Here is a 22,169-nt window from a genome sequence, read left to right as displayed (position 1 = left end):
TTCATGTATTTGAAGGGAAGCATGCCGTATGCCTTATCCACCTGTGTTGCTACTTTCAGTGACCTGTGGACCTGTACGCCCAGATCCCTCTGCCTATGAATACTCCTCAGGGTTCTGCCATTTACTGTATACCTCCCACCTGCATTAGACCTTCCAAAATGCATTACCTCACATTTTCCCGGATTAAACTCCATCTGCCATTTCTCTGCCCAAGTCTCCAACTGATCTATATCCTGCTGTATCCTCTGACAATCCTCATCATTATCCGCACCTCCACCAACCTTTGTGTCGTTCGCAAACTTACTAATCAGAGCAGCTACATTTTCCTCCAAATCATTTATATATACTACAAACATCAAAGGTCCCAGCAGTGATCCCTGCGGAACACCACTAGTCACATCCGTCCATTCAGAAAAACACCCATCCACTGTTACCCTCTGTCTTTTATGACCAAGCCATTTCTGTATCCATCTTGCCAGCTCACCTCTGATCCTGTTTGACTTCACCTTTCATACCAGTCTGCCATGCGGGACCTTGTCAAAGGCTTTAGTAAAGTCCATACAGGTAACATCCACTGCCCTTCCTTCATCAATCATCTTCGTCACTTCCTCAAAAAACTCAATCAAAATAGTAAGACACGACCCCCCACCCCTTTACAAAACCATGCTGCCTCTCGCTAATAAGTTCGTTTGTTTCCAAATGGGAGTAAATCCTGTCCCGAATAATCCTCTCTAATAGTTTCCCTACCACTGGTGTAAGGCTCACCAGCCTATAATTTCGTGGATTATCCTTGCCACCCTTCTTAAACAAAGGAACAACATTGGCTATTCTCCAGTCCTCTGGGACGTCACCTGTAGCCAATGAGGATGCAAAGATTTCTGTCAAGGCCCCAGCAATTTCTTCCCTTGCCTCCCTCAGTATTCGAGGGTAGATCCCATCAGGCCCTGGAGACTTATCTACCTTAATGCTTTGCAAGACACCCAACACCTCCTCCTTATTGTTAATGAAATGACTGAGACTATCTGCACTCCCTTCCCTAAGCTCATCATCCACCAAGTCCTTCACTTTCGTGAATACTGATGCAAAGTACTCATTTAGCACCTCGCCCATTTCCTCTGGCTCCACACAGGGTTTCCCATCTCTGTCCTTGAGTGGGCCAACCCTTTCCCTGGTTACCCTCTTGCTCTTTATATATGTATAAAAAGCCTTGGGATTTTCCTTAATCCTGTTTGCCAATGACTTTTCATGACCCCTTTTAGCCTTCCTAACTCCTTGCTTAAGTTTCTTCCTACTGTCTTTATATTCCTCAAGTGCTTCGTCTGTTCCTCGCCTCCAGCCCTTACAAATGCTTCCTTTTTCTTTTTGACCAGGCTCACAACATCCCGTGTTATTCAAGCTTCCCGAAACTTGCCAAACTTGTCTTTTTTCCAGAACTTGCCGGTCCTGGATTCTAACCAGCTGACGTTTGAAAGTCTCCCACATGTCAGATGTTGATTTACCCTCAAACAGCCGCCCCCAATCTAAATTATTCAGTTCCTGCCTAATATTGTTATAATTAGCCATCCCCCAATTTAGCACCTTCACCCGAGGACTACCCTTATCCTTATCCACAAGTACCTTAAAACTTATGGAATTATGGTCACTGTTCCCGAAATGCTCCCCCACTGCAACTTCGACCACCTGGTCAGGCTCATTCCTCAATGCCAGGTCTAGAATGTCCCCATCCCTAGTTGGACTATCTACATACTGTTTCAAGAAGCCCTCCTGGAGGCTCCTCAGAAATTCTGCCCCATCCAAGCCGCACAAAGCGTATCCCAGTCAATATAGGGGAAGTAATAATCACCAACCACTACAACCCTGTTACCTTTACATCTTTTCAAAATCTGTCTGCATATCTGCTCCTCTCCCTCCCGCTGGCTGTTGGGAGGCCTGTAGTAAACCCCCAACATCGTGACTGCACCCTTCCTATTCCTGAGCTCCACCCATATTGCCTCGCTGCATGACCTCTCTGCGGTGTCCTCCCGTAGTACAGCTGTGATATTCTCCTCAATCAGTAATGCATCTCCCCCACCCCTTTTACATCGCCCTCTATCCCGCCTGAAGCTTCTAAAACCTGCATCATTTAGCTGCCAATCCCGCCTTTCCCTCAACGAAGTCCCTGCAATGGCAAAAACATCATATTTCCAAGTACTAATCCAAGTTCTAAGTTCATCTGCCTTACCTGTTACACTTCTCGCATTGAAACAAATGCACTTCAGACCACCAGTCCCGCTGTGCTCAGAAACATCTCCCTGCCTGCTCTTCCTCTTCGTCCTACTGGCCTTATTTGCTATGTCCTCCTCATTTATTTCACTAGCTGCCATACTGCTGTGGTTCCCCCCCCCCCCACCCCCTGCCACACTAGTTTAAACCCTCCCGAGTGATGCTCGCAAACCTTGCAGCCAGGATATTAGTGCCCTTCCAGTTCATATGCAACCCGTCCTTCTTCTACAGGTCCCATCTAACCCTGAAGAGATTCCAATTGTCCAGATATCTGAAACCCTCCCTCCTGCACCAGTTGCTCAGCCACGTGTTTCGCTGCACTATCTTCCTATTTCTAGAATCACTTGCACGTAGCACTGGGAGGAATCCAGCGATTACAACCCTCGAGGTCTTGTTTTGTAACTTACTGCCTAACTTCCTAAACTCCCCCTGTAGGACCTCATCACTCTTTCTGCCTATGTCATTGCTACCGATGTGCACCACAACCTCTGGCTGTTCACCCTCCCCCTTCAGAATGCCCCCTGTCCGTTCAGAGATATCCTTGACCCTGAAACCAGGGAGGCAACATACCATCCTGTAGTCTCTTTCACGTCCACAGAAGCGCCTATCTGTGCCCATAACTATAGAGTCCCCTATAACTATTGCTCTTCTGCGCTTTGTCCCTCCCTGCTGAACAACAATGCCAGCCGTGGTGCCACTGCTCTGGCTGCTGCTGTTTTCCCCTGATAGGCCATACCTCGTGCAGAGTTGGGTCACCAAATCCTCTGTCCTCCCTGAATGTCTGCAGCAGCTCACAACACAACGTCCAACAAACCATCCACAGCACCTCCACTAACTTTACAATAATAGAATTAAGTCAAAATCCTGTAAGTAAACCTGTAAGTTGGATGCCTGGTCCTTTTAAATAATACTAGAGGGGGTTCCTCATGTTGCTGAATGTATGTTCAGCTGAGAGTGACTAACACAGGCGGTCAGTGGACATGCACAGACCAAGTTTCAAAGACGTACATCAATGCTGCCGGTATGGTACATTGACATCACATTCAAAAACATCCTCAGAGCAACAACACATGCATGGTACGATTGAGCTGGAGCCCTGCCCAGCATGGGGCACTTTGCAGGCCGCACTAGAAGTGCCTGGCTGTGCAGTTCACATCTCTCTATGGATCCCAGCTTCTGTACCGTCAGCACCAGTGGTGCTGTACAGTCTACAATAGTGGCTCGGGACAGATACAGTGGGAAAGGAATTCACTTCAGAAGGAGAAATGAGAAAAGATTGAAGACAAAACATTTTCAGGAATATGAGAATGGGCAGGAGAATGGGGCTAATTGGAGGGGTGAGGCCATGGAGGGATTCAAACACAAGAATGACTATATTAAAATTAAGGTGCTGCCAGACCGGGAGCCAATGTAGATCAGTGAGCACAGGGGCGATGGGTGATCGGGATTTGGTGTGAGTTAGGATACAGGCAGCATAAATCTGGATGGGCTGTGGTTCATGGAGGTTTATAAATGGGAGGGTGACCAGGATAGAATTGGAAAAGTCAAGTGTGGATTTAACAAAGGTACAGGTGAGGGTTTATGCAGCAGATTGGCTGAGACAGAGGTGGAGGTGGGGGATATGACAGAGGTGGTCGTAGACAGGGTTGGTACTGGAGAGAATATGGAGATGGACTCAGCGCAGGTTTAAATGGAACACACCGATTGCAAACAGTCTGGTTCAGCCTCAGATATTGGGCAGGGTGGTGTATTTGTTTCACAGATAGGGGATGGAGTTTGTGATGGAGACCAATAACATTGGCTCCAGTCTTCCTAATATTTACATAACAGAACAGTAGTTCAGTGAAACGGGGTTCACAATGCCCTACCGGGAAATAGAGACAGCAACAGTAGTAAAGATGAGAGAGCAAATGTCAAGAAATCCAATGAAGTTGGCAATGGTTTATAGAGCTAATAGCTGGACATATTCACCAGGAATACAACGGCAGCAAAAAGTGCAGAGTAAATTATAGGAGCAGTAATGCTGTTAGACTTGGTTTATAGAATTAATATCTAGATAGAGAGACTTACCAGGGACACCAATAATAGCCAGGATGGGATAGTAAATGTATTGAATAATCTTCAGTGCGAGATGTAGACGAGAGTTTAATAAGTACCGATCATAATATGTAGAAATGTAGTAAAGATCCGAGGATAAACTCCTGTCCATTGTTGTAACATTCCAATCTGTTGTTCTCAGATTCTGATCTATCCTTTCTCTCTCTCTGGAGCCGCTGATCTCTGTTGTGCCGGGGTTGATGTTCCGGCTGAAACTATGGGACAACGCATGGGAGCCACTTATTAATAGAAGATGGAAAACTTCCAGTGACACAATTAGGGTCCATGGAGACTGATATTATTTGCAGTCACTGAACAAACAGATTCAGTTAACCCTTTTCAATACAGCAATTTTTGTATCACAATAAAGTAGATAATTTACCCAGTCTGGATGGGATGCATGAGGGTTGCTGAGGGATGGAATGGTGGAAGTAGCAGAGGCACTGGCCTGCATATTCCAATCCCTCTTGTTCATGGGAGTGATGACGTAATTTCACTGGCTCACCACTCTCTGGGTGAAGAAATTTCTGCTCATTACAGTCCTGAAAAGTTTACCCCGTGTCCTTAGACTATGACCCCTGATTCTGGACTCCCCCACCATTGGGAGCATCCTTCCTGCAACGACCCTGTCAAGTCCTGTTATAATTTTAGAGCTTTCTATGAGATCCCTCTTCACTCTTCCGAACTCCAGCGAATATAATCCTATCTCTCCTCATATGTCAGTCCCGGCATCCCAGGAATAAGTCTGATAAACCTTCATTGCACTCTCGCTATAGCAGGAACATCCTTTCTCGGAGAAGGAGACCAAAACTGCACACAATATTCCACGTGCGGCCTCACCAAGGCCCTGTATAATTGCAACAAGACATCCCTGCTCCTGTACTAGAATCCTGTCTCTATGAAGGCCAACATAACATTCGCCTTTTTCTACCGCCTGTTGCACCTGCATGCTTACCTTCAGTGACTGGTGTACGAGAACACCCAGGTCTCGTTGCATACTCCCCTCTCTCAGTTTATCGCCGTTCAGATAATAATCTGCCTTCCTGTTTTTGCTAACAAAGTGGATAACCTCTCATTTATTCACATTATACTGCATCTGCCATGCAATAGCCCACTCACTCAACTTGTCCAAATCACCCTGAAGCCACTCTGCATCCTCCTCACAACTCACCCTCCCACCCAGTTTTGTGTCTTCTGAAAATTTGGAGATATTACATTTAGTTCCCTCATCTAAATCATTAATATGGAGTGTGAATAGTTGGGGTCCTAGCACCGATCCCTGTGGTACCCCACTAATCACTGCCTGCCATTTGGAAAAAGATCCGTTTATCCCTACTCTTTTTTTCCATCTGCCAACCAATGTTCTATCTATCGCAATGCACTACCACTAATCCCATGCGCTTTAATTTTACTCACTAATCTCTTATGTGGGACTTTGTCGAAAGCCTTCTGAAAGTCCAAATAAACCACATTCTCTGGCTCCCCATCATCCACTCTATCAGTTACATATTCGAAGAATTCTAATAGATTTATCAAGCATGATTTCCCTTTCGTAAATCCATGCTGACTCTATCCGATTCTAACACTGTTCTCCAAGTGCTTTGCTATCAAATCTTTGATAATGGACTCTAGAATTTTTCCCACTACCGACGTCAGGCTGACTTTTCTATTATGCCCTGATTTATTTCTACCTCCCTTTTTAAACGGTGGGGTTACATTAGCTGCCCTCCAATCAGCTGGAACTGTTCCAAAGTCAAAAGAAGCTTGAAATATGACCACCAATGCATGCACTATTTCTAGTGTCACTTCTTTTAAGTAATCTGGGATGTAGATTATCAGGCCCTGAGGATTTATCAGCCTTCAATCCCATCAACTTCTCCAACACAATTTCTCTACCAATACTTATTTCCTTCGGTTCCTTCCTCTCACTAAACCCTGTGTTCCCCAACATTTCTGGTAAGATATTTGTGCCATCCTTTGTGAAGACAGAATCAAAGTATGCATTTAGTTGGTTAGCCATTTCTTTGTTTCCCATAATAAATTCCCATGTTTCTAACTGTAAGGACCTACATTTGTCTTAACCAATCCTTTCCTCTTCACATACCTACAGAAACCTTTACAGTCAGGTTGTATGTTCCCCGCAAGCTTACCCATGTACTTTATTTTCCCCTTATTAATCAATCCCTTGGTCCTCCTTTGCTGAATTCTAAACTGCTCCCAATCCTCAGGTCTGTTGCTTCTTTCTGTCGAATGTATATGCCTCTTCCGTGAATCTAATACTATCTCTAATTTTCCTTGTAAGCCATGGTTTGGCTACGTTTCCCATTTTACTTTTGCGCCAGACAGGAGTAAACAATTGTTGCAGTTCATCAATGCACTCTTTGAATATTGCCATTGCCTTTCCACCATCATCCCTTGAAGTAACGTTTCCCAATCCATCATAGCCAACTCGTGCCTCATACCTTCATACTTTTCTTTATTAAGATTCACGACCCTCGTCTCAGAATCAACTACGTCACTATCCATCTTCGAGTCTTAGATTCGTACAGCATAGAAACAGGCCCTTCGGCCCACTGCGTCCATGCCGACCATAATGCCGATCTATAATGATTCCACGTGCCTGCATTAATTCCATATCCGTCTATGCTTTGCTCATTCAAATACCTGTCCAGATGACTCTTAAATGTGCCTACTGTTCCTGCCTCCACCACCTCCTCTGGCAGCTCATTCCAGATACGCAATATTCTTTGTGTGAAAAATTTACCCTTTTAATCCCCTTTAAATCTCCTCCCTTTCATCTTAAATCTATGTCCTCTAGTTTTAGTCACCCCTACCATGGGAAACAGACTCTGGCTACCTGCTCTGTCTATGCCTCTCATAATTTTATATACCTCCATCATGTCCCCTCTCTGCCGTCTTTGCTCCAGGGAAAACAGACCCAGCCTACCCAAGCTCTCTTTATAACTCAAGCCCTCCAAACCAGGCAACATCCTTATAAATCTTTTCTTCACCCTCTCTAGCTTAATCACATCTTTCCTGTAGTGCTGCGACTAGAACTGCACACTGTACTCCAAATGCGGAATAACCAATGTTATGTGCAACTGTAACATGACGTCCCTACTCTTGTACTCCATGCCGCATTTGATGGAGACAAGCATGCCATACACCTTCTTCACCACCCAGTCTACCTGTGTTGCCACATTCAGGGAACTATGCACTTGCACCCCAAGGTCTCTCTTCTCAACAACACTCCCCAGGCCCTGTCATTCACTGTATATGTCCTGCCCTGGTTTAACTTCCCAAAATGCATCACTTCGCACTTGTCTGCATTAAATTCCATTTGCCAATCCCTTGCCCACTTTCCAAGTTTATCGATATCCTGTTGTAACCTTAGACAACCTTCTTCACTTTCTACTATTCCATCAATTTTTGTTTCATCTGCAAACTTACCAATCATGCCCCCTACATTCATATCCAAGTCATTAATATATATGACAAACAAGAGAGGTCCCAGAACCGATCCCTGTGGCACACCACTGTTCACCAGCCTCCAATCTGAAAAACAACCCCCCACTACCAGCCGATCACCAAGCCAAATTTGTATCCAATTGGCTAGCACACCCTGGATCCCATGTGTCTGAACCTTCTGGACCAGCCGACCATGCGGGACCTTGTCAAAGGCCTTGCTATAGTCCATGTAGACAACGTCCATCGCCCTGCCCTCGTCAATCCTCTTGGTCACCTCCTCAAAAAACGCAATCAAATTCCTGAGACATGATTCCCATGCACAAAGCCATGCTGACTATCCCTAATCAGACGTTGCCTTTCCAAATGCATATAAATCCTGTCTGTCAGAATACCTTCCAGTAACTTTCCCATCACTGATGTAAGGCTCACCGGCCTGTAGTTCCCTGGCTTATCACTGCTGCCCTTCTTAAATAAAGGCACAACATTAGCTATCCTCCAGTCTTCCAGTACCTCACCCGTGGCTAACAATAATGCAGAAATCTCTGCTCGGGCTCCAGGAATATCCTCCCTTTCTTCCCATAGCATCCTAAGATACACCTGGTCAGGCCCTGGGGATTTATCTACCTTAATGCGCTTCAAAGCCTCCAACACCGCCTCCTTTGTAATGTTGATATGCTCCAGGATATCGAAATTCCCTCCCGTAAACTCACTAGCTTCCATGTCGTCTCCATGGTAAATAAAGACGAGAAGTATTCATTTAAGATCTCGCCCATTTCCCGTGGCTGCACACGTAGATTACCACACTGATCTTTAAGGGGACCGACTCTCACCCTAGCTACCCTTTTACTCTTAATATACTTGCAGAATATTTTAGGATTCTCCATTATCTTATCTGCCAGGGAAATCTCATGGCCCCTTTTCTCCCTCCTAATTTCTTTCTTGAGTGTACTCCTTCATCCACTGTACTCCTGGAGGGACTCGTTTGATCCCCGCTGCCTATCCCCGACATATGCCTCTTTCTTTTTCCTGACCAGACCCTCAAAATCCCTCATCAACCAAGGTTCCCTAAACTTGCCAGTCTTTCCCTTCCATCTAACAGGAATATGCCAGCCCATAACTCTTCCTATCTCACTTTTAAAAGCCTCCCACTTGCCAGACGTCCCTTTACCTGTAAACAGACCCTTCCATTCAACTTTTGAGAGTTCCTGTCTGATGCCATCGAAATCAACCTTCCTCCAATTTAGGACTTCAACCTTTGGACCAGTCCAATCCTCTTCCATAACTATCTTGAAGCTAATAGAGTTATGGTCACTGGTCCCAAAGTGCTCCCTCACTAACACATCATCCACCTGCCCATCCTCATTTTCAAAGAGGAGGTCGAGTGTAGCCTTTTCTCTCGTAGGGCCATCCACATACTGTTTCATAAAACTATCCTGGACACACTGAACAAATTCTTGCCCATCTGATCCCTTAGCACTAAGGCAGTCCCAGTCAATATTAGGAAAGTTAAAATCACTTACTATTACAACCCGAAAATACCTACACCTATCTGTGATTTCCCTGCATATATGCTCCTCCAATTCCCTCTGACTATTGGGGGGCCTATAGTATAATCCCATCAAAGAGATCACCCCTTGCTTATTTCTAAGCTCCACTCATATGGCCTCACTGGACGTTCCCCCCGGGATATCCTCTCTAACTACTGCCGTGATGTGCTCCCTAATCAAAAGTGCAACTCCTCATCCTCTCTTCCCTCCAACTGAAGCATCGGTACCCCGTAACATTGAGCTGCCAGTCTTGCCTATCCCTCAACCACGTTTCTGTAATAGCTACAATATCACAATCCCATGTACTGATCCATGCTCTGAGTTCATCTGCCTTACCTGTAAGGCCTCTTGCCTGAAAGTACTTGCGGTTTAGTCGACCAGACCTTCCACTCTCCCTGTCAGGCCACTGCCAGGCCCGCCTACTGGACTGCTTGCATTAACCTCAACTATCTCATCGGAGAGACTACTACTTTGAGTCCCACCTCTCTGCAAGACTAGTTTAAACCCTCCCGAGTAGTACTAACAAACCTCCCCGCAAGGATATTGGTCCCCTTCCAGTTTAGATGCAATCCGACCCTCTTGTACAGGTCACCTCTGCACCAGAAGAGATCCCAATGATCCAAGTAGCTGAAGCCCTCCCGACTACACCAGCTCTACAGCCACACTTACATTTGCCTAATCCTCCTATTCCTACCCTCACTAGCACGTGGCACAGGGAGCAATCCTGAGATTCTTCTTCTTCTTTGTCTTTGGCCTCCTTACCTAGAGAGACAATGGGTAAGCGCCTGGAGGTGGTCAGTGGTTTGTGCAGCAGCGCCTGGAGTGGCTATAAAGGCCAATTCTAGAGTGACAGGCTCTCCCACAGGTGCTGCAGAAAAATTTGTCTGTCGGGGCTGTTACATAGTTGGCTCTCCCCTTGCGCTTCTGTCTTTTTTCCTGCCAACTGTGAAGTCTCTTCGACTCGCCACATTTTAGCCCCTCCTTTCAGGCTGCCCACCAGCTCTGGCGATCGCTGGCAACTGACTCCCACGACTTGTGATCAATGTCACAGGACTTCATGACGCGTTTGCAGACGTCTTTAAAGCGGAGACATGGACGGCCGGTGGGTCTGATACCAGTGGCGAGCTCGCTGTACAATGTGTCTTTGGGGATCCTGCCATCTTCCATGCGGCTCACATGGCCAAGCCATCTCAAGCGCTGCTGACTCAGTAGTGTGTATAAGCTGGGGATGTTGGCCGCCTGGAGGACTTCTGTGTTGGAGATACGGTCCTGCCACCTGATGCCAAGTATTCTCCGGAGGCAGCGAAGATGGAATGAATTGAGAAGTCGCTCTCGGCATACATACGTTGTCCAGGCCTCGCTGCCACAGAGCAAGGTACTGAGGACACAGGCTTGATACACTCGGACTTTTGTGTTCCGTGTCAGTGCGCCATTTTCCCACACTCTCTTGACCAGTTTGGACATAGCAGTGGAAGCCTTTCCCGTGCGCTTGTTGATTTCTGCATCTAGAGACAGGTAACTGGTGACAGTTGAGCCTAGGTAGGTGAACTCTTGAACCACTTCCAGAGCGTGGCCGCCGATATTGATGGATGGAGCATTTCTGACATGCTGTCTCATGATGTTCATTTTCTTGAGGCTGATGGTTAGGCCAAATCCTGAGATTACCCCTAGAGGTTCTACTTTTTAACCTTCTGCCTAACTCCCTATATTCACTTTGCAGGACCTTATCTCTCTTCCTGTCTATGTCGTTAGCACCAATATGGACCACGACCTCTGTCTGCTCACTCTCTCCTTTCAGAATTTCCTGCAGCCACTCCGAGACATCCTTGACCCTCGCAGCAGGGAGGCAACATACCATCCTGGTGCCTCTTTTGCGGCCACAGAAACACCTACCTGCACCCCTTACGATAGAATTCCCTATCACGATAGCTCAAACACCACTTTTCCTGCCCTGCTGTGCGGCAGAGCCCTCTGTGGTCCCATGGGCCTGGCTGTTGCTGCTTTCCCCTGGGAGGTCATCCCCCCAACAGTATCCAAAGCGGTCTATCTGTTTGAGAGGGGGTGACCACAGGGGACTGCTGCACTACCTGCCTGTGCCTACCACTCTGTCTGGTGGTCACCCATCCCTTTTCTGCCTGTGCAGCTATTATCTGCGGTGTGACCACCTCGCTAAACATATTATCCACGACTTCCTCAGCATTATGGATGCTCCACAGTGAATTCTCCTGCAGCTCCATCTCCATTATGCGGGTCGCCAGTAGTTGCAGATGGCCCCACTTCCTGCACACATGCCCACTAGGGATACTGGAAGCCTCCCTGATTTCCCACAAAGGGCAGGAGGAGCAGGTCAAAGGCTGAACTCTCCTGTCATGACCTACCCTTAGACTAATTAGTTACACCCTTAATTAAAAAAAAATACTAATTACATGAGGGGCCTTTTTCTACCCACTTCAATCTAAGATTCTGAATAAACTACACTGAATTAAAAAAAGAAACACTTCAGTAGTACTCACCTTATCACCAGAGTTCTTTTCCCACAAAAATAAACTTTTCACTTTTTTAAAGATATCTACATGCACTAATAGCTGCTACTCACCCAACCAATCAGCTTGCAGCTCTCCTCTGACGTCACTGTTGGCTTTCATCATGACAAATTCGATTATATTATGGTCGCTCATCCTGAAGGGACTTCACACAACTAGATTGTCAATTATTCCTCTCTCTTTACACAATACCCAATCTGGGATGGCCTGTTCTCTAGTTGGTTCCTCAACATATTGGTCCAGAAAACCATCCCGTATTCTTTTGGGCCTCCTTATCTCGAGAGACAATGGATATGCGCCTGGAGGTGGTCAGTGGTTTGTGAAGCAGCGCCTGGAGTGGCTATAAAGGCCAATTCTAGAGTGACACGCTTTTCCACAGGTGCTGCAGAGAAATTTGTTTGTCGGGGCTGTTGCACAGTTGGCTCTCCCCTTGCGCCTCTGTCTTTTTTCCTGCCAACTACTAAGTCTCCTCGACTCGCCACATTTTAGCCCCGTCTTTATGGCTGCCCGCCAGCTCTGGCGAACGCTGGCAACTGACTCTCACGACTTGTGATCAATGTCACAGGATTTCATGTCGCGTTTGCAGACGTCTTTATAGCGGAGACATGGACGGCCGGTGGGCCTAATACCAGTGGGGAGCTCGCTGTACAATGTGTCTTTGGGGATCCTGCCTTCTTCCATGCAGCTCACGTGGCCAAGCCATCTCAAAAGCCGCTGACTCAGTAGTGTGTACAAGCTGGGGATGTTGGCCGCCTCGAGGACTTCTGTGTTGGAGATACGGTCCTGCCACCTGATGCCAAGTATTCTCCGGAGGCAGCGAAGATGGAATGAATTGAGACGTCACTCTTGGCTGACATACGTTGTCCAGGCCTCGCTGCCTTAGAGCAAGGTACTGAGGACACAGGCCTGATACACTCGGACTTTTGTATACACTCCAGTAATTCCTCCTCTACGTTAGTGTGACAAATTTGATTTGACCAATCTATATTTAAGTCACCCATAATTACAGATGTTGCTTTATCGCATGCATCTCTAATTTCCTGTTTAAGACCATTCCCACATCACCACCTCAGTTTGGGGGTCTATATATAACCCCCACTAACGTTTTTTACCCCTTAGTGTTTCTCAGCTCTACCCATCCAGACTCCACATCATCAGATCTCATATCCTTCCTCACTATTGTATTACTTTCCTTTTTAACCAGAAATGCAACTCCACCGCGGGTGGAAATAAGCCATTTTACTGATGGTGTGAAAATCTGGTCAGAAGCTCATCGCAAGGCATCTCAAGGTTAACTATGTAACCAAGTGTGTGAACAGTTTGGCTTCGTCTCAAAAATTTACAAAGGAGAGGGATGGAGTATGTAGCTAGGAAATGTTTGAAGCAGAGACAGAAAGCAATGGCTTCAATCTTCTCAATATTTAATTGGCATTGCAGATGTGTGAGGTAATACATTTTGAAAGGAGGAATAAGGAGAGACAATACAAGTTAAATGGTATAACTATAAAGGTGGTGAAATAACAGAGACACCTGGAGTATTTGTACACAAATCCTTGTAGCCAAACCGTTAATAAATATATGGAATCCTCGATTTTATAAATAGAGGCAAAAAAAGCAAAAGCAAGGACATTATGTGAAACATATAAAATACTAGTTCAGCTGCGCCTGAAGTCTTGTGTCGAATACTGGGAACCAAACTTTAGGAAGGACATGAAGCCTTCGGAGAGGGTAAAGAACTGTTTTACGAGAATTTGTGCAGGCATGAGGGATGACAGTTATGTAGCTGGGGTTGTTCTGCTTCGAGCAGAGAACTTTCAGAGGAGATTTAATTGAGCTGTTTAACATTAGGAAGGGTTTAGATAAATTAAATAAAGATAAACTGTTTCCAATGTCCAAGGGGTCACTAACCAGAGACACACATTTAAGGCGATTGGTAAAAGAAGCAGACATGAGGATTTTTGTTTCTGAGTGGTTTGGATTTGGGATGCACTGTCTGATAGGCTGATGGATACAGATTCAATAGTAGATCCCAAAAGGGAATTGGATAAATATCTGAAGCAGGAAAAATGTTAGGATATAGTGAAAGAGTCAGGGAGTGGGTGTAACTGGATTGTTCTTTGAAAGGGCCAGCACTGAATTGATGGGCAAAATGACATCATTCAGGACTGTGCTATTCTATGATTCTATGATTGTTCCTGCCTGTACTTTCCCAATATTCCTATCCTTTCAGCAGCTGTTTGATAAAGTAGCACATAACAGCTGTGTTACCGAATTAGAAACACATGGGATTAAAGGACCAATGTCAGCAGTGGCTCAGTTTGCCGCTCTCTCCCCTTTCAGTCACAAGCTTCTCGGATCAAGTGTCACCGCAGGACTTGATCACAAGAATCAAGGCTGACACTGCAGTGCTGTACTGAGGGAGTGTTGCACTGTCAGAGGTGCCGCCTTATCAAAGATAAGGTAAAGCCAGGCCCCGTCTGCCCACTCAGGTGGAGGAAAGATCCCATGGAATTATTTAGAAGGTCAGGGTAATTATTCCCAGTGTCCTGGTCAACATTTACCCCTCAAATCAACATCACAAAAACAGATCTGATCATGACCACACTGCTACTTGTGGGATCTTGTTGTGCGGACATTGGCTGTGTTTTTCCTGCATTACAAGACTGACTAAACGGTTAAAAAGTACTCATTGGTTGTAAGTCGCTTTGGGACATGCAGTGGTCATGAAGGCGTTACATAAATGGAAGTCCTTTTATATTTTCAATGTCAGCATGCAGGAAATTAGGTCAGTGACAGAAAGCAGAGAGTAGCGGAGAATGGTTGTTGTTTAGTCTGGAGGGAAGTACAAAGTGCGGTTCCCCAGCGTCACTGTTGGAATCACTGTTGCTGTATGTTAATGCAATGGGCTTGTGTACAGAGAGGACAATTTCAACGTTTTCAGAGGGCAGGAATCTCAGAAATGTTAATAATCAGTGAGAAGGATAGTAACAGACTTCAGCAGGACAGAGACTGACTGGTGAAATGGACAGGAACATGGCAGATGTAATTTAACTCAGTGAAGTGTGAAGTGAGACATTTGGGTAGGCAATATGAGGAGAAACAAGATAAACTCAATGGTACCATTATAAAGTGGGTGCAGGATTAGAGAGACCTGGGGTGTACACATACAGATCTTTGAATGGAATATGTAGTGTCCTTGGTGTTAGAGAGAGAGGCACAGAGTAATAAAACAAAGGAGGAAATGCTGATGTTCATCCATCATTGGTTAGGTCCCAGCTGGAGAATTGTGTCCAATTCTGATCACCACACTTTGGTAAGGATGTCAAGGACTTAGTGAATATACTGAGGTGATTTACTAGAATGGTACCAGGGATCTGGGAATTCAGTTACGTGGAGAGATTGGAAAAGCTGGGATTGTTCTCTTTAGAGCAGTGAATGGGAAGGGGAGATTTAATATAGAATTCAAAATCATGAAGGGTTTTGATAGGTTAATTAATGTGAAACTGTTTCCAGTGTCAGAAAGTTCAGTATTAAGAAGGCACAGATTGAAGGTAATTGACAAAGAACCAGAGGTGAAATGAGGAGACTTTTCTTACACAGCGAGTTGTTGGGATCTGGAATTCACTGCCTGAAAACATGGTGGAAGCAGATTCAATAATATCTTTCAAAAGTGAATTCAGCAAATACATGAATTGGAATTAAAAAAGCTGGAGTGTGGGTCAAAAGGAGGAGAGAGGAACTAATTTGATATCTCTTTCAAAGAGACTGCACTGACACAATGGGCTGAATATCCTCCTTCTGTGTGTCGGGTTTGTGATTCATGATCTGCCCGTGCCGGTACTTGTTGAGGCAGGTGACACACAAAGCTCCTGCTTTCTCCTCATTTCCATGAATTCTTCTTGCTGCCCAGGGTGACCCACGCTGATGTCTGTCTGCACATTAACTGGGAGGGAAGTGTGCGTGAGGCTGGTACGTGTTTCAGCCAGCATTCAGCTTTTACAGGCAGTCTGTCCCTCTTAAAGGGAAGCTGCACTGAATCACAGGAGGCTGCGTGTGCTGCTGCTGCTGACTGTGAATTCTGCAATTGGAAACAAGGTAAATGGAATACCAGGACAGAGAGAGGGATCTGCAGTTCACGGATGTGGTGCTGGAGGCCTTAGTCGTGGCGGGGGACAGGAGGAGGGAGGCCATGTTTTCATGGCGTGGGGCCGAGGCCCTCAAGTAACACTCTCCGAAGGGAATGGGAGCAGGTGGCCTGGGAGGTCAATGCAAGAGGTCCGGCCCCGAGGACCTGGCAGCAGAGCCAGAAGAAGTTTAATGAGCTCACACGGGTGATCAATGTCGGTGAATTCATCTCCACATGGCATCTCCTACCCTCAACATAACCAACCTCTCACACTGCTCAATGTACCACACCCCCATCACTCACCCATCAGCAATCCCTAACACTCAGGACTCACACCTAACATTCACTTACTCCACCTCACCCTCACACACCTTCCACTGATGCCAGCCTCACACCCACCTCTCCATGCCTCCACATACCTCCAGCTATTCAGCTATGGCAGGCAAATCACCCAAACACAGTGAAACACAATCACTGCCATTCTGCGCTCTCTCTTACAGGACAAGGCGGCCCATAAACACAGGGAGCAGCAGTACTCCGGCGAGGGCCAGGCATAACTTCATCACCTGAGCCTGAGGGAGGAGATGGTTCTTCACATCATGGGATCGGCTGTGACAGAGCCCGTAACATCTGGCATCACCGACAGTATTCAGGATGATGATATGTTCCTGCCTTATGTCCCTTCTTAACTCCCAGCTCCCCCTCATCCTGCTGTCTGGGATGATGTACAAGCTTCAGATGGTGGGACCATTGACCTCCTGCTTTCCATCCCACCCCCAATCCCTCACCCCAACTTTTCCCTTCTAATTTTATACTTTCCAATGATAACCCAAAACTACCAGCTTCCCAGTCACAGCAACTCCAGGAGACAGAGAGAGAGCAGCAGCACAGCACTGATGGCGAAGCACCATCACTTGGTCTAATACTCACAGCCAACAGTTCAAATACTTACACTGTGTGTGCTTTAGAGGCTGGTATAAAGTCGGAATCTACACGTGCTGAGTCACCGCGCACAAGTGAGCTGCAGCCAGGCCAGGGGGAAAGGATAGTTCATGTGTCAGCTCACCAGAGGGCGAGGTCACAAACGAGTTACAATACACAGGACTCAGATATGAACATTGCTGGAACTGCATACAGGAGAATGCTGATGGACATGTACACTGAGAGACTTTGTCCATTGACAGGCCTGTCAGACAGTCTGTTATCACTGTCTCGGAACATGGAGGAGTCCAGCTCCAAGATGGCACAGGACATTGCACAGAGATTGAAGCCCATTCTTTCCCCTGTGGAAGTGGTCACTAACTCCATGACATCACTCGCAGACCCAGCCATGATACAGTATCTGGTAACCATTGTCTCAGCTTCCACTGCAGCACAGACGGCAGACACCCAACGTCTCAGTGCTGCAATGGAAGCTCAGACTGAGGTCATGTGATCCATGCTTGCTGCCATGCAGGATCAAGCTTCTCTGGTGGGTAGGGCAGAGCCCCCTCCTCTTGCCTCTTGACATTGATTCCCCTCTCTGCAGCCTCTGCTCCATTTGTTGGTCATGTTACAGACCCAGAGACACTGTAACTACAGTCCCCAAACCTCGTCCAGAATTGGGTCACAAATTCTTCTGCCCTGCCTGAATGTCTGCAGCAGCTCACAACACAACATCCAGAAAAACATCCAAAGCACCTCCACTAACTTTACAATGGCATTAGCAAGTCAAAAGCCCCTCACCTGTAAGTTCGATGCCTGGTCCTTTGAAATAACAAGTGACTAACACAGACATCAATACTCCACAGACCAAGTTTCAAGGACAGACATCAATACTGTTGGGCTGGTGCACTGACGTCACCTTGAACCCTCCTTACACTAACAGCACATACATAGAACGCCCGGGCATGTCCCCTGCCCAGCATGGGGCACTGTGTTGGCCACACTAGAAGTGGCCGGCTGTACAGATAGCATCATTTTATGGATCAAGGTTTCTGTAACATTGGCACCAGCATGAAATTCACAGCCGGGGGAGATAGAGAGAAAAAGCAACTCACTTTCAATGGGGAATTGGGAAAAGAGTTGAAGGCATAAGATTTTCAAGAATATGGGATATGGACAGGGAAATGGGACTAAGTGGAGGGGTGAGGCCATGGAGGGATTCAAACACAAGAATGAGAATATTTAAATTAAGGTGCTGCCAGACCGGGAGCCAATGTAGATCAGTGAGCACAGGGGTGATGGGTGATCAGGATTTGGGGTGATGGGTGATCGGGATTTGGTGTATATTAGTTTACAGGCATCAGAGTTCTGGATGGTCTGTGGTTTATGGAGGTTTATAACTGGGAGGGTGACCAGGACAGAATTGGAATAGTCAAGTGTGGATTTAACAAAGGCACGGATGAGGGCTGATGCAGGAGATGTTTTGAGACAGAGGTGGACATGGGTGATATTACAGAAGTGGTATTAGGCAGGTTAAGTGATGGAGAGAACATGACGATGAACTCAGCTCAGGTATAAATAGAACATAGAGGTTGTAAACTGTCTGTTTCAGCCTCAGCCATTGGCTAATCAGGTCGTTATAGACAGTGGATAGGGAGCAGACTTTGTGAGAGAGACTGAAGACAGAGGCTTCAGTATTCCCAGGATTTACATGACAAGAGCACATGTCAGTGACATATGGTTTATAGATATAATAGTTGGATACAGAGACTTACCAGGGACACCAATAATAGCGAGGATGGGATAGTAAATCGTTTGAATCATCTTTAGTGCATAATAGATTCGCATTTCTAATGTTCTCCAATAATAATCTGCAGTAACTTCGCCAAACCAATAGGATAAACTCTTGCTGCCCATTTTTGTAAAATTCCAATCTATTGTTCTCAGATTCTGATCAATCCTTTCCCACTCTCTGGAGCTGCTGTTCGTGTGGAGGTGATGCTCCCGGCTTGGAATAACACATTGAAAGAAATTCCTTATTAATGGAAGTGGAAAACTCTCCAATGACACAATTAGGGTGCATGGCGACTGACATTAATTACACACACTGAACAAACAGATTCAGTTAACCCCTGTCAAACCAACATTTAGTGTTCCAAAATAAAATAGAACATTTACCCAGACTGGATGTTATGTATGAGGTTTTTTAAGGGAAGGAGTGGCAGAGTCACTGGCCAGAAGCTTTCACTCCTCCTTGGCTATGGGAGTAGTGACAGGGGAGTGGAGTACTGTGAATGATGCACCCTGTTTAAATAAAAAGAAATTGGATAAACCCTGTAACTTCTGACCAAACAGTCTAATGTCGGCGATTGGAAATTTCTAGAGGCCATAACCCAGCTCAAAAATATATATTTCTTGGAAAAACATCTGATAATAAATGACAAACAGGATGGATAGCTTGATAATCAATCATGTCTGATAATCTTGATCAAGTTAGTTGATGACATAACTGTGAGTGTTGATGTGGTCAGCGTGTTTCGTGTTTTGTATATGAACTTTCAAAAGGCCTGCGATCAAATGACATTTCATAGACTTGTTATGAAAAACTGGATGACATGGATTAATGTGACAGTGATAGTGTGGATATGACATTGACTCAGGGACAGAAAGCAGAGAGAAGTGGTGAACAGACATTGTTTATTCTGGGGGCGGAGAAGTATACAGTGATGTTTCTCAGGGGTCAGTATAAGAACCAGTGCTGTTCCTAACATATAGATAGATGCATGATATAGACTTAAATGTAAAAATAAACAATTTCAACTCCTGCAGATGACATGAAACTCATATGTAGGGGTGGCAAAGGCGCAGACCACAGAATTATCCAACCTCACAGACTGTATATGTTTTTTTCTTTATCATGGACTCTCATCCAACGCCAATGTATTTTTCAGTCTAATTTATTTGTGTGTGATTCTCATGTGAGTGTGTGCGTGAATGAGTAGCGTACATGTTTATTATTTTATTCAGATCCAGTTTAGATTGTTAAGTATAATAAACTCACCTCTTGTTTAATCTCAAGAAAACCTGTCTGACTGGCTCTTTCACGAGCACAATAAAAGTATAAGGTAAAATACTCACTGAGGTGGTCAGCACGTCCAATGCGAAAAAGGAATAAACCCTATTGTGGTCAAATGAGAGATAGGACAAGAGGGGATCTGGGAACCCTCCTCACATAGCTGTAACAGAAATTGATTGTAACCCAATGACAAACGAGAAATTAGAAGTAGGATAAACAATTGATTCCCAGAAAAAAATGAAGATTTCAATGTAGGTTTTATTGTGGTTTTAGCTGCTACAGCACTAAAAAGTTCACATTCGGAGACACTACCATCCTAAGCCACAGCTTATGAAAATATGAACAGATGAATTAGGAGCAGGAGTAGGCCACTCGGCTCCTCAAGCCTGCTCTGCCATTCAATAAGATCATGACTAATCTGATTGTAAACTCGACTTCACATTTCCGCCTGCCCCCGATAACCTTTCACCCCCTTGCTTTTCAATAATCTATCCACCTCTGCCTTTCAAATATTCAAAGACTCTGCTTCCAGCGCCTTTTGAGGAAGAGATTTCCAAAAACACACGACCCTCACAGGAACAAAATCTCCTCATCTGTGTGTTAAATGGGTGACCCCCTTATTTTTAAATAGGGACCCCTAATTCTAGATTCTCCCACAATGGGAAACATCCTTTCCACATCCACCCCGTCAAGACGCCTCAGAGTCCTATATGTTTCAATCAAGTCGCCTCTTACTCTTCTAAAGTCCAGCGGATACAAGCCCAGCCTGTCCAATATTCCCACATAAGACGGCGCGCCCATTCCAGGTATCAGTCTAAATAGCCTTCTCTGTACTGCCCCCAATACATTTACATTTTTCCATTAGCAAGGAGACCAATACTGTACACAGTACTCCAGATGTGGTCTCACCAATGCCCTGTAAAACTGAAGCATGACCTCCATACTTTGCTATTCAATTTCTCTTGCAGTAAACAATAACATTCTATTAGTTTTCCAATTACGTGCTGGACCTGCTTACTAGCCTTTTGTGATTCATGCACTTGGACACCCAGATCCCTCTGCATCTCAGAGCACTGCAATCTCTCACCATTTAGATAACAGGCTTCTTTTTTATTCTTCCTGCCAAACTGGACAATTTCACACTTTCCTGCAGTATACTCCATTTTCCAGGTCTTTGCCCACTCACTTAACCTATCTATATTCCTTTGCAGTCCCCTATGTCCTGTTCACAACTTAGTTTCCGACATATCTTTGTGTCATGGGAAAATATAACAATTCGGTCCCTTCATCCAATTCATTTATATAAATTGTAAAAAGTTGAAGATCCCTGTGGTACACCACTCGTTTCATCTTGCCAACCAGAAAATTACCCATTTATGCTGACACTCGGTTTCCTGTTCGCTGGTCAATCTTCTTTCCATACCAATATTTTACCCCCGACACCATGAGCTTTTATTTTCCACGATAAACTTTGATGTGGCATCTTATCAAATGCCTTATGGAAATCTAAGTCCAGTACATCCACCGGTTCTCCTTCATCCACAGCACATGTAACTCCATCAAAGAAATCCAACAAACTGATTAAACATGATTTAACTTTCATAAATCCATGTTGATTCTGCCTGATTACCTCGATTTGTTCTGAGTGCCGGCTATACCATGCCTAAGAATATCTTCTAAATATTTCCCCAAGACAAACGTGTAGCTAACTGGCCTGTAGCTTCCTGCTTTCTGTCTCCCTCCCTTTTTGAATAAAGGATTTATATTGCCCATAAAGGAGTTACATACAGAGTGAAGTAACTTGGTATAGGTTAAACGCCCTGTCTGCTGAAAAGTTGACGAATGTAGCTGGAAGGTTAGGGATTACACTCCGTCCAAAAGCTAGGGAATACGTAATCGTAAGACTTGTGGCCAACCATTTTTCACTTGAAGCTGAAGGCTCAAACAGGGTTTGAGGGTAAAATGTTGGAAAAGGTTATAAGAGAAAGGATTTATAATCATCTTGAAAAGAATAAGTTCATTAGAGATAGTCAGCACGGTTTTGTGAAGTGTAGGTCGTGCCTCACAAACCTTATTGAGTTTTTTGACAAGGTGACCAAACAGGTGGATGAGGGTAAAGCCGTGGA

The sequence above is a fragment of the Heterodontus francisci genome, unplaced genomic scaffold, assembly GCF_036365525.1.
Source record: "Heterodontus francisci isolate sHetFra1 unplaced genomic scaffold, sHetFra1.hap1 HAP1_SCAFFOLD_499, whole genome shotgun sequence".
Taxonomy (NCBI): Eukaryota; Metazoa; Chordata; class Chondrichthyes; order Heterodontiformes; family Heterodontidae; genus Heterodontus; species Heterodontus francisci.
Note: the sequence above shows the minus strand (reverse complement) of the source record.